Raw genomic sequence first — 13589 nt, forward strand, 5'->3', positions numbered from 1 at the left:
CAACATTTCTGGATCGCCACTGTTTGAAGTGATATGACATATGACTCTCACTGAAACAGCAAACTTTGTAGAAAACAACACTTCTGATTCTCTATCTAGCTGTTTGGTCACAGCTGTAGATTACATTATAAGTGGTTGTTCACTCTTGTCAATAATTACATTTCTAAATTCTATTTGTGCAGTTACATGTAAACAAAGTCCAATATTGTATCTAAATGATTGTGTTATGGTGGGACAGTTTCCAATTTTGTTGTATTATTGCACTAGGTATGACTGTGCAAGAGTTATCTTATCTTCCTTGCTTGCACCACACTCTTTGCAGAAATGGTGCACAGCAGCACTGCATCATGTTATTGTGTTGTATAATATACCAGAACTAATACAAAGCAATATCCATGTACACTATAGGTCCATGCCAATGTGCCCAAATGGGACCTCCATAAATGGTAAGGGGCGCAAAGGCACTTTAAGACCAGTGGGCACACCATCGGTGCACATCCGCTCGGATGCTTTTTTCTATTCATTTATTTCCCTGTTTATTTATCGATGCACAAAAGCAATTATCTCAGAGACACCATCCTCTTAACAGAGACTCAAATCAGGAACCTGCAGATTATTAGTCAGCAGCTTTAACTTCCTGTCTTTGTCTCACTAAACCTTCCACGTGGAAACTTGAGCTGCCCACTCAAGCACAGTAGGCTTTAACTGGCTCTGCTCAAGTCACTTCAGTATCTGAGAAACTGTCTCGATGCATGCCAAAGAACACTTTGACAATACGCTTGTGTTGAGTCAAATCCACCACAAGCATATTCTATGGCAGTTTAATTCCACTCCACATAAAAATAGTCACGTATTATTTCCCCCCACCACACTTCCTGCCAGTAGCTGGTGCCCCCACCCACAGTGCATTAGTGGTTCTCTGTGTTTAGTGGCTCACTCTGGGCGGCTGCTCGGTGGGGCCCGGCCCCCTGGCTCTGTTGGGCCTGTGCTGCGGGTGGGGTGCCCTCAGGTCTCGGCCCTCTGGGCCCATTTACTGCTCAGTAACATTTAATATCTATTATTTACTACTACTTACTAGCCTACTTACTGCATATTATTGGTTGTTGCTGTGGGTTCCCCACTGTGTTGGTTTTTCCTTGTGTTTTTCAGCAGATGATGAAATAGATTTTCAGTATTTTTTCTCTCTTCCTCTCCATCTATTTCTCTTCTTCTCTATTTTTCCCTCTTCTTCTGTTAACTTTCTCCCCAGCTTATCTTTTTTCTTCTTTCCTGACCCCCGTTCTGATTCTAATGACTCAAAATAAAGTAAAATCATCATCAAATATGACTATCAAGTGGACCAGTATAGCAAAAACCATAATGGTGGCAGAGGCCACAGAGCCAAGTGGCAGGATTTTCAACGTTCAAACCAGATAAAAAACAGAAATGAAATGGTGTTAAAAGCCATGAATTAAGGCAATTCATTCACAACATCATTACAAGTTTTACTGGACGTTAATATTTTTCTCTTTTTTCAGTGCAAAACAAACTAACAGTACACATGATGCTGGCAAGTTAAAATGTCAGTGTCTTTTATAGATAGCATGTCTAGCATCATAGTTTTATAGATCACGTAGTCAGGGTAAAAACTCCATCTCTGATTGTTATTGTACATGACTGTGACATGCAGTGGCCTCAGCATCATGATGAAGGCGACCGGAGGAGATAGTTTGGTAGACATCGATGTTTTGCCGATGAAGGCTCATGTAGCGGTCCTCTTTGTCCTAAACAACAATTTACACTGTCATTTACATTTAATTAAAGTGCAGCTTAAAACACAGACATAATGCACTGCAGCCTCGGCACAATTAAGTGTAAAACAGAACTATGGAAAACTCACAAACATCTGGCGAGTTTCAGATCCTGTTAAGTTAGTTAGACCTGATCTGTTTTCTCTGTTACACTCAGAAAAATTATGGTTCTTAAATGGTTCTTCAGATGGCTTCATGGTTCTTTAAAGAACCATCATACGTCAAAGAACCTTTTTATTTTGTGGATGGTTCTTCAGCTATTACAAATGGTTCTTTAAAGAACAAAAGGTTCTTCATCCTTAGCAATCTAAGTTTGATGGTGTAAATGGCATAAATATTTATTCACTATAATGAGGCTGTGAATTATACTGTGTGTTTTCTTTGTGTGCATGTGTGTGCGAAGGGAGAGGACGGGATACCTGGCAATTACCCTTTAAGAGAAGATGGTAGGAAACTGAATATTCAAATAAAAGCTAGAAATATTTGCTTAAAAATATACTGGTGGCAGGGGTGGGGGGCCAAAGCCTAAAGACCCTAACCCCCCCCCCCCCCACACACACACACCCCTAACCCCACAAACACATTATGAATATGGTGAGTTAACAAACAGTAGACACAATACACACATTCAAATACTGTACTTTAGTTATAAATTTTGATAAAGCATTACTATAATGGATAATATATAATATGTAATATAATATATCTATATCACTAAAGCACTTCTGGATGGATGCAAACTGCATTTCGTTGCCCTGTACCTGTGCATGTGCAATGACAATAAAGTTGAATTCTATTCTATTCTATTCTATTTTCTACTCCAAGGCATTACTTTTGAGATTATTATATATTTTTGAAAATATAGCATAATGATAATACTAGTTATTGTAAACTTTACAAACCACCCAGCAGTATGTAAAGTCAAATTATGAAATACAAGTAAATAACAATTGCAGAACAGAATGTCAGTGTAATGAACACACACTTCGTTTTGACAAAGCACACTGCTTAGGTAAATGATCTGAGTAGTTGTTCATCACTGAGCAATTTGTTAATATGTGTTTCGAGCCAAATAAATGACAGGGAGAGAGACAGTGACGTCAGAACACGTCATACTATAACCTCCCGGGAGCGGACGGAGGGGGTCAGTCGTTGGGATGCGCATGCGCAGACAGAGTGCGCGAGCGGCGGGCCTTGACCTTTCGGGAAAAAAAACTCACGGACGGTGACAGCGAAACGGATAACAGTCTTCAGTACCTGCTGGACTTTGAAGCTGTGGATTCTGGGACTGTTAGAAAAGGTAAAACATTTTCATTAAAACCTTATTACTGTTTTGTTTTTGTTACTCGTCATTGTAGCTTGCTGTTGATGTTGTGCTAACAGTAGCGATTAGCTAGATACGTTAGCCGTTGACGTCAGCGCAATTTAGTATCCGGTATACAGAAACTGTTTTCCTAACAAAACCACTGTTATAATTAAGTGAAGCTGCTCCCAGATAATTTGAACCTTTGGCTTCTAAAATATGTGGTTCAATTGCGTGCCTGAAGCCTGTTGTGAGCTCTGTGTCTGATCTAGAAACTCTGAAATCCTGTAGATCTGAGCCGTACATTAAATACTCACATGAACCTGTACTTTGAATTCTGTATGAGCTGTATAAAATGTAGCTATGCATAAGAGTTTTGAATGAATAATTAGATTAGATAACTCTTTATTGTCTAATCGAATTATATAGAAATGAATAGAAAGTGGTTCTTTAGACTGATGCCATAGAAGAACCTTTTTTGGTGCCACAAAGAACCTTTCAAACAATGGTTTCAAACATGAGAAGGTGTGTCTTTGACTGTTCCTGCATAACTTAGTTTCGGACTAGTTGACAAGTTATGCTCCGGTCATTTGATGTTTCCAAGATAGATGTTCTTTTGTAATATAGTTAATTTTTTTGTATATTTCATTTATCCACCATCATACATACAAGCTAAGAAGAGGTCGTTATACTAACAAGAGGTATCAACGCTGGGCCAAAGTTCAGCACATGGTTAAAGTTTGTAATCCAGCCAGGGTGTAAATATCACTCAGCAGCCAGAGCTGAAGCAGGTAGCATCAACACATAAATCTACTCTACCCGGCTTAAATCACAAGAGCACCTCTGACCAAAAAGCTGTAGATTTTTCTTGTTTGCACAAATTAATCCAGATTCACATTAATTGTGTTCACAGCTCCAACAAAATGAGGAAGAGGAGGGGGAGAAACACAATTAGGTTGAATTACAATTGGATGGAAGGCGAGGACAAGAAGAAGGAAGCTTAGGATGAGGAGGAAGAGAAGCAGCAGGAGCATCTTTAGGGATCCCTATGATGTCATTGAGGTTTGTTTCATTAATATGGTCCTCTCACAAAGAACGATGACTTGTTTTAGTTCACGTACTTCCTGTATTAAATAGTGATATGCAAAATGTTGTGAAAAACCATGGAACAGGCACGTATAGTGCATCTGCAGGTAAATGAACATCAAATCTCTGAGACAGACTGAAATCTGTATATTTATCACCCTTATGATAAAACCCATGTCAGCCATTGGTTTATGGACTTTGTATTTTGAAGCCTCAATATTTGCTTTATTGCTGTTGCTATGTTGGGACCATATTAGGATGAGGGATCAGAATCTGGAGTCATGCACACTATTGTTTCATTTAGTGTGTATCCATAAGATTTGTACAGCAGATCCAAGTTGTGCCTTGAAAACAGGAAAGTCGTCTGCATAGAGGAGAACTGTAATAGCAGGCTTGTACAAAGTGAGGCTTTGTGCACTCGTTTTACTTCTGTCACCCTGTTTTGATGCAGATTTCACTTGAAATCAGGCAAGAACTGGACTTATTTTTTATGTGTTCTTGTGAATTGATTGTGTATCGCATATGTTTGATTTGACTTTCTGCAAGACAACAGTCGTCCACTGGCCAAAAAAGTTTTCCAAATACCTCCACGTGATCTAGCCTGGATTTAGAAAAGAATAGCAAAAAAAAATCTGCACCTCCTGCTTCAGATGAAATTTGTGTTTCTGTGTTCAGAGGCAGCGGCGAGAGGGGAGACCTCGGCTCATCCAGCTGGAGAGCCTGACCAGGAGGAGTCGAACATTAACTCATTTCTTCCAGGGCACCCTGCAGACTCGGCTACTGGCAACAGCAAGGGATGACGTGAACGCCAAACTGGAGTCCATCACAGGTCAACTGCAGGTATGCGAGTCAGACCTTCTGAGGAGGGTTTCACTTTTCTCTCTTCTTTATAATTGACTCTTTTCTCTCTCTTTCAGCTCCTTGTCTCAGAGTGAGAGGGATTTGAAGCACAAAGGGAGGAGCTTGTCGTTTGGTTGGCTGATATGGATGTCCGCCTGAGAGGTTGACCAGCTGACAGGAAACACCAGTGAAAAACTGAAACAACTGCAGATGTGGGCTTGTTTTGATATGACATATATTTGATATGAAACATACGTCAGAGACATTATCCTAAACTGGACTAACCAAGGACCATGAGTACAACATGAAACGTACATTACATAGTGTAAGGCTGAAGTTCATTGATCATTTTAATCATAAACTTGTTGTTGAAATATTTTTACTGAACATGCAAACATCTGCTGATGAAAATGTGTTGATTTATTGGTCTGTTATGAAGCTATTGCTATTTCTAATGTGTTTTATCACTTTCTGATGTTTTATTAATTAAACAATACATGTATTATTTGTTGTGTTATCTGTAGATATAGTATTTATATATATTTATTTATAGTATAGCCAATATATTTAATTATTACTGTTTAAAACACTAATATGTGACATGTATTAGTATTGATGTTGTGCTGAGGGTTAAAATGCCTTTTTGTCTTTTGGTAACTACAAAATGACAATAAACCATTAATATATGTCTATGCTGTGCTCGTATTTATTTTACCCTACTCAAATTCAATTTATGATGCATTTTATTTTGAAAGATTTAAAATGGTTTTTTAAAGAACCACTCAAAAAAGGTTCTTTAAAATGGTTCTTTTAAAGAACCATTTGAAGGAGCTTTTTAAAAAAGGTTCTTTAAAGAACCATTTTTAAAAAGGTTCTTTGAAAAACCATTAAAGGTGCCCCAAAGAACCATTTCTTGATGGTTCTTTGGGGCACCTTTAAAGGTTCTTCAATGAACCACTGAAAGAAATGGTTCTTCAAAGAACCATTGTTTGAAAGGTTCTTTGTGGCACCAAAAAAGGTTCTTCTATGGCATCAGTCTAAAGAACCACTTTTGGTTCCAGTTGGCACCTTTATTTTTCTGAGTGTAGGATAAAAACATCAGAGGTCATGGGGTGAAAAATACCTCAAAAACAAGACTAGCTATGTCTACAACTAATGTGTGGTGTTTTAAAAGAACCTATGAGATACTTTGAACACCACAGTGGCTGCTGTATGCAGTAATGTGCTCAAGTGATTTCAAAGGGTCATTTCATGAGTTTAAGTGCGTCAGTAAAAGTTTTCACCTGCGAGGATTTCTCCTCAGGCTGTAACCACAGGTTATCACAGCCACACTGATGAGTGAAGCAGCAGCAGAAATGATGGGAACTGTAGCCATGAACTTCATGCCAGAAGAATCTCCATCGTCTGTTGAATGTTGCCACACACACAAAAAAACTTCATTTTGAAAACATGAAAAGTCACGAAATTTGCATTAACCTGTTATATTAAAGTGGAAAACATGTTTATCTTTTCATTACATTAGAGTTACAATTGCATCATTCAAACATTTCACTGATGAAATAACACCAAAGTTGTGATTGGAGCAGTTTTATAATGAAATTTTAAACAAATTAGCCAGAAGAAGAGCTTAAAAACATTCCAGATGTTCATCTCCTGACTGAAACCTTTCATTAATCCGCTGCAGGCGGGAATGACGACCTCAAACCATGTATGACAGAAAAGAAAGTGTTAACGCAGTTCCAAACATCCACCTTGAATCTGCGGTGTGGGTATGAATAGAAAATGTTTTTACCTCTCACAGTCACACTGAGATGGAGAACATACAATCCACCACGAAATCCACACTCACAGGTGTAGTTCCCACTGTCTTCAGATGTTAAGTTGAGCAGGTGGAGAAACACAGTCTCATTTTCTTTGATCAGTGTGAACCTGGAGTCACAGCCATGAATAAAGCCTCGGTCGTAACGATAGAGCAGACGACGCTGTTCTCCTCGGCTCCTCTCTGTGCTGATCTCACACAGTATCATCACAGTAATATTCAGAGTTGTTTTGCTGCATATTTGAGTGGAATCGGGTTTCTTTCCAATTGTCTTCACAAGAGTCTCTATAAATTGTTCCAGTTAAAATGAAACAAAATCGGGATTATAGTTTCTATATATTTGTTGTTGTGGGAAAATCAATCACATATATTATTTCACTAACCTAACTAAAGCTTTCTTCTTAAACACCTGGCTTTACAGCTTTTCTTTTTTAATTATTTATATTTACCTTCACTGCTAAAAACCACAAGCAGAAGCAGGAGAAAGCAGAGTTTCCGTGCAGTCATGCTGGTGAGGAAGTAACTGTGGCTGACAGTGTGAGGTAGACTATAGTGAAAGCAGGAAGACTTGCACCCTCCTTATTTCACCTCTTGTGTCTACACTGAAACTTTTACTATGTCTAAAATAGAAGTGCATAAAAGTGGAAGGACAGTAGAAGGTAAACCACCAACATTGTTTAAGCCAGACTGATCTCTCTGTTTATCTGGATGGACATTGTGTTCAAATTATGATGAGATGTTTGTTCAAAAACAAAACTAGTCTGATACAAAGAGTCATGTTTGCCACAGTTTATTGTGTTTGTATTGTATTAAATCTGAGAGCCTGAGTTGGAGTATTATGACTGAATGGTCTCCATTACTGGGAAACAACTATCCAGTGTGAAAAGATGGACGTTTATTATAATATATGAATATTATTATATTAGTATGTCACCTAAAGTGTTATATACTTTAAAATGTTTCATAGAGCTTTATTATCCACTCCCACAGTTCCTGCGCTTCTTGCTGAGCGTGTCTTGTTGTCGTGTTGATGGTTCACTGAGATGAGAGTCTGGTAGGAATCACTCGATGGCTGCTGAAGGTTTGTATAGGGCTGATCTGGCTCATCGTCATCCTTTAGAAAAGTGAAATATTTTAGGTATTAATCAAGTTCAACCCGGTCTACCCACACACTCTATTGATCTTTAAATCTCTCCATCTGTTGCCTGGATTATTTAATGTTTCTGCTCATTTCTGTAAGAGCTTCTTCACAAAATAAAGGACACTGAAGTTGGCACTAATAGTATTATAACACTAATCTGTAATTATCTATATAAGTAACATCCTAAAACATAAATGTACATGTTTTATGTTTACTGGCAAACTTTTAACTAGCTGCTGTAGATCGTAGCAATAAATTGCTCACCAAACCGTTGGGATTTTCAGGTACAGACACTCCAGATGTTCCTGACCTTAAGCAGCCACGTTGATAAGAAAGGATGTCAGCATTAGTGTAACACTATTCACATTCAAACAGAGAAAAATCAAGTAAGAACATCTACATTTATATTATCTTCTCTCTTAATAATGATAATTATTTTTGGAAGGATAAAAAGTGTTCATTCTAGACATGATGTTTAACACACACCGAATTCTCATTTATTGAAATGTGATGTTTCCTTTTACTTTCTCTACATCTATATCATCTTTGAATTACTGCAGCAAAAATAGTCTCACCCATTACTTTTCCTCCAGTAGATAAATCCCACGATAACTCCAGTTATAAAGATGATCACAACACCGGGCAGATAAACGGAAAAAGATTTGTCTGCTGAAGTGTGGGCCTCGTTTGTGTCTAAATCATTGAAAAGATGCATTTGTCAGTAAAATCATTTACTTTCATTTCCTGGAAATCAAAACACAAATCAAACACAGTTTACGTCTACTGAAACTCTGAGTGAAGTAATGAAACCCCAGTTTTATAACCACAGAGCTTTAAATATTGTCACTGTGCTCTTTTCTTTTGTCTTCTTCTTCTTCTTTTGCATCTTTTCTGAATATTACTATGAACTGAAATTGGTCCAACTGCTTATATACATTCACTGGCCACTTTATGAGGTATACTTGTTCAGGGTGTAACACAAATATTTCAGTGTTCATTTCATTTGTCAATCACATGTCAGCTTCATCTTCCTGGTTAAATAAAGGTTAATAAAATAATAAAATGTCAGCAAATCAATGCTCAAACAGAGCAACATGGCACATGTTACTGGTCCCAGTGCTTCACAAACTGCTGATCTGCTGGGATTTTCCCACACAATCATCTCTGTTCACAGACAATGGTCTGAAAAATAGAAAATATCCAGTGAGCTGTGATTCTCTGGGTAAAAATGCTGTTTACACATCAAACCTTGAGGCAGAGCGGACCACACTGGATATCACTGCTGTCCTCTAACAACAGCAAGCTGAGGCTACAGTTTGCAAGTCTGGACAACAGAAGACTAAAAAAACGATGCCTTGCCCGATGAGTTGATTTCTAACAGTTCAGACTGCTGGTGGTGTAATGCTCTGTGAAGGATTTTCTTTGCAAACTTTGGACCCTGTAGTAACCACTGAGCATCATTTAAACACCACAGCCTGCCTGAAGGTTGTTGCTGACCACATTCATGTCTTTATGCCCAAAAAATACCCATCGTCTGATGGCTGCTTCCAGCAGGATACCACACCATGTCACGGCGCTCAAATCATGTACGGCCTGCGCAGTCACCAGATCTCAATCCAGCAGAGCACCTTTGGGATGTGGTGGAACGGAAAGTTTGCTTCAAGTAAGAGCAGCTGACGAATCTGCAGCAACTGTGTGATGATTTAATTTCAATATGTCTTGAGAATCTTTGAGGAATGTTTTTAGCGCCTTGTTGTGCCACAAAAAATGAAGACATGTTTGATGGCTGAAGGTGGTCCAACTCGGTTCAAAGATGTACCTGATAAATGAGTCAGTGAGAGTATTTAAACTGCTGTAAGTGAAAATAAGAAGAAAAGAAATGAACAAATTACAAGAATAAAAAACACATAAGCAGGTCAATACAATGCTGACACAGTGCTGAATAACTGTGTCAGATAAAGAAACCAAAATGCATTTACCTTCCACAGTGACACTGATATGGACAATATATGTCCCTTCAGTGTTTGTACACTCACAGGTGAAGTGGAAGTACTGTGGATAGTTTTACCTTACATACATAGATCTACCAGTACAGCTTCTGAGGTAACTGTTTACAAAATGGTATATTCTATCCACAAGTTCTTTGCAATTTTACATTGATAAACATTATCCTTAACACATTTGGCCCACATAAAGTACTATGGCCATCACACTGTCATTTAGAATTGTTTAAATAACTCGTGTCTTAAGTCATTCCAAATAAAAAAAGTCGCATGGTTCACTTTTATATCACAAAATGTTAGAAATATAAGTCGTTCATAACAAACTGAAAGGCTGGGAGTTTAAAATGCAAACCGATGGAAGTAGAAGTCTATAATGTCTCAGAGCACACGGTGTCTATTATTGTGTAGACATTTATAAATAAAAGCTTAATAAAGATGCTTAATTTCTTAAGAAATAAACAGGTGGAGTGATCTTTATCAAAAGTGGATGTTGCATCTGTGGCTAAACCCCTGTAACCAAAAACTTTAAGAATCTACTGTGTGTGAGGCTGTGTAAGTAAAGCTTGCCCTTCACACCCGCGTGTAACAAACCATTTGTTGGGGGTTGTGGATTTGACACCTCAGCATTGTGAAAGTGGGGAAACATGTTTCTGGCTGAGCATAAGATTTCTGCTTACAACTTAGAATCTCAGCTCTAAATGTAATTCAGATGTTTTTTAAGTATGGCTAATGTATTATTTGACTTCTAAGACACACACACACACACACACACACACACACACGCACACACACACACTCACACACACACGCACGCACACGCACACACACACGCACACACACACGCACACACACACACGCACACACACACACGCACACACACACACGCACACGCACACACACACACACGCACACACACACACACGCACACACACACACGCACGCACACACACACACACACACAAACACACACACACACACACACACACACACACACACAAGAACAACACCAACACAGAGAAGAAGAAGAGGGGGTCGTTTTACTACACATCATAAAAACGCAATCATTCATCTTCCAACTGTATCTTTCTGTTCTGGATTTAGAATCATTGGTTGTTTACTGATCTGTACTTTGGGAGTCACACTGTTGTGATACTGGGGAGAAAAGGGTAAGGTTTGATAGACTAAACCATTACACACAAAACTTGAAAAACCTAAAGAGTGTGTGAGACTGCTAGCTGTGTCGTTCAGCAATAAACTCATCTATAAATGTGTTAGTAAAGAGTGACTTGTACTTCTGTCCCATTAAGCAACGGTTTAACAAATTTCACTGCAAACTATAAAAGTCATCTGGATTTAAATAGAACATAGTAGTGCAGGAAACACTAGTATAAGGTGTCTATGGAACAAATCTCCTTCAGCGTTCAAAATGACCAAAGTGAGGCCTACAGGCGTTTCTCTCAGTTGGTTGTGTTCAGGGAAAAAGCAGCTAAATACACTGAGACTGCTCCACATTGTTAGTGAGTTAACTCTGGATATCTGTAGGTTTGTCAAACTTGGAGTGAACAAAAGCAGAAAACAGTAAAAGATGCAGACAGTGAAAGTCTGGTTTATTTCATGAACACAATGAAACATTTTCGGCAAAGTAGCATACATGATAAATAGATACACATAACACGGACAGTGAGAAGTAAAACTCGTCGTCTTACCACATGTTATATTCTGTAAACTTAAAATAAACCACAGAAATGAGTGTTTTAAAGTCATTATTAAAAACATGAGTCAACATTACTGAAGTGACACTTTAACGATGCTTCACATCACCGTGTTTATGATGATAAAACATGTTCTCTCGTTAGTAGATGTCTGCGCTGACACTTGTCATGAAAATGTCCCGAGCCAGGGTTCCTCTTCAATTACCATTGATCATTACAGTTTTTGCCCGTTGCTTGAACACTATAAACCCATGCTTAGACTAAAGTAACACAACGTGAAGCTGTTGTTACCATACCTCAAACACATGTACCCCTACCTTAAACAAAAGCGCTGCTTTGCACCCCAGTACCAATTATGCAACACACCTACTCCCTCATGCAACACACATGGTCCTGCATGCTACACTCTATTTCATACATAAGACACTTCGCTCACAAAATGAAATCTCAGGGTGCCATTCGGAAAACACATGTACCCAAAATACAAAACACATCGGGTAATTGCAACCACTCAAATACACACCTGAAGGCACCTACTTGCAAAACCGAACACCAATTAGCCAACTACAAAAAGCCCTCAGCGTAGCCATTCCAAGAACTTTGCAAGCATGGATGGAGGGAGAGCAAGAGGATATTTACCCCGGTGCCTAGCGGGAGAAGACACTGCTTGCGATGTTGATGAGGTCCTGTGGCCAGACCCCAACAGACGGCGGGATCCATGAGCCCACTTATGCACAATTGTCATGGTTTTTTGTGTTTACAGTATAGTGTTTTTTCTATTGCAGTACTATTGTGTTGTTGTTGTTTTATTTGCTGTACCTGTATTCATGGTACTGCAATGTACAGTATTGAGTAGGTCTATTTGCGTTTATGGTTGTTTGGAAATGTGTCTCCTGTAAATGTGCCTTCTGAATAAACAATGGGAATCAAGGACTGCAGTGTTTTATGTACAGCAGACTAGTGTGTTCCCCCTGATCTGTGAGTGTTTGCATATGGTGCAGGTATGTGTCATTTTGTCAACAGAGTTACATTTTGACAGAGGAATGTTAGGTTTTGACAGCAGAGTTTAGGTTTTGGGAGTAGAGTTCCAATTTGGCACAGATGTGAATGGTATATTTCCCAGTGTTGTGTCATGTGTACTTGTGTTTAGAGTTTTGGCACAGAGAGCGGGGTTTTGCAAAATGTGTTCAAGCAGTGGGCAAAAACTGTAATACAAAGGATTGAAGCCGTTTTTGGATTTTCACTTGTTGTTGGCTTTAATATGAACAGTCACATAAAATTCATTCCAGTTTTTTTTTTTGCCTTTGCTTCAATTACAGTTTTTGCCCGTTGCTTGAACACTATAAACCCATGCTCAGACTAAAGTAACACAATGTGAAGCTTTTGTTACCATACCTCAAACACATGTACCCATACCTTAAACAAAAGCGCTGCTTTGCACCCCAGTACCAATTATGCAACACTCCTACTCCTTTATGCAACACACCTACCCATTTATGCAACACACATGGTCCTGCATGCTACACTCTATTTCATACATAAGACACTTCGCTCACAAAATGAAATCTCAGGGTGCCATTCGGAAAACACATGTATCCAAAATACAAAACACATCGGATAATTGCAACCACTCAAATACACACCTGAAGGCACCTACTTGCAAAACCGAACACCAATTAGCCAACTACAAAAAGCCCTCAGTGTAGCCATTTCAAGAACTTTGCAAGCATGGATGGAGGGAGAGCAAGAGGAAGAGGAGGAGGAGGTCAAAGAGGCCATGCACGGACCCATATTTCTGATGATATAAGAGCAACTTTGGTGGACCATGTCATCAACCACGGCCTGACTATGAGGGAAGCTGGGCAGAGAGTCCACCCACATCTAAGCCGCTTCAC

The 13589-nt window shown here is 38.9% G+C and overlaps 1 long non-coding RNA gene across 1 annotated transcript; it reads left to right on the top strand.

The window, feature by feature from the left end:
• The first annotated feature begins 2943 nt into the window (after positions 1 to 2943).
• On the top strand, positions 2944 to 5707 carry LOC146548238 (uncharacterized). The gene is made up of 4 exons (XR_014890887.1): positions 2944 to 3090; positions 4007 to 4155; positions 4855 to 5019; positions 5097 to 5707. It is a non-coding gene; the product is annotated as an uncharacterized LOC146548238 (long non-coding RNA).
• Positions 5708 to 13589: the final 7882 nt, after the last annotated feature.

This window comes from Mchenga conophoros, linkage group LG23, assembly GCF_057382185.1.
Source record: "Mchenga conophoros isolate Kocher_MC1m ecotype Shallow Benthic linkage group LG23, M_conophoros_male_GT1.1, whole genome shotgun sequence".
Lineage (NCBI taxonomy): Eukaryota > Metazoa > Chordata > Actinopteri > Cichliformes > Cichlidae > Mchenga > Mchenga conophoros.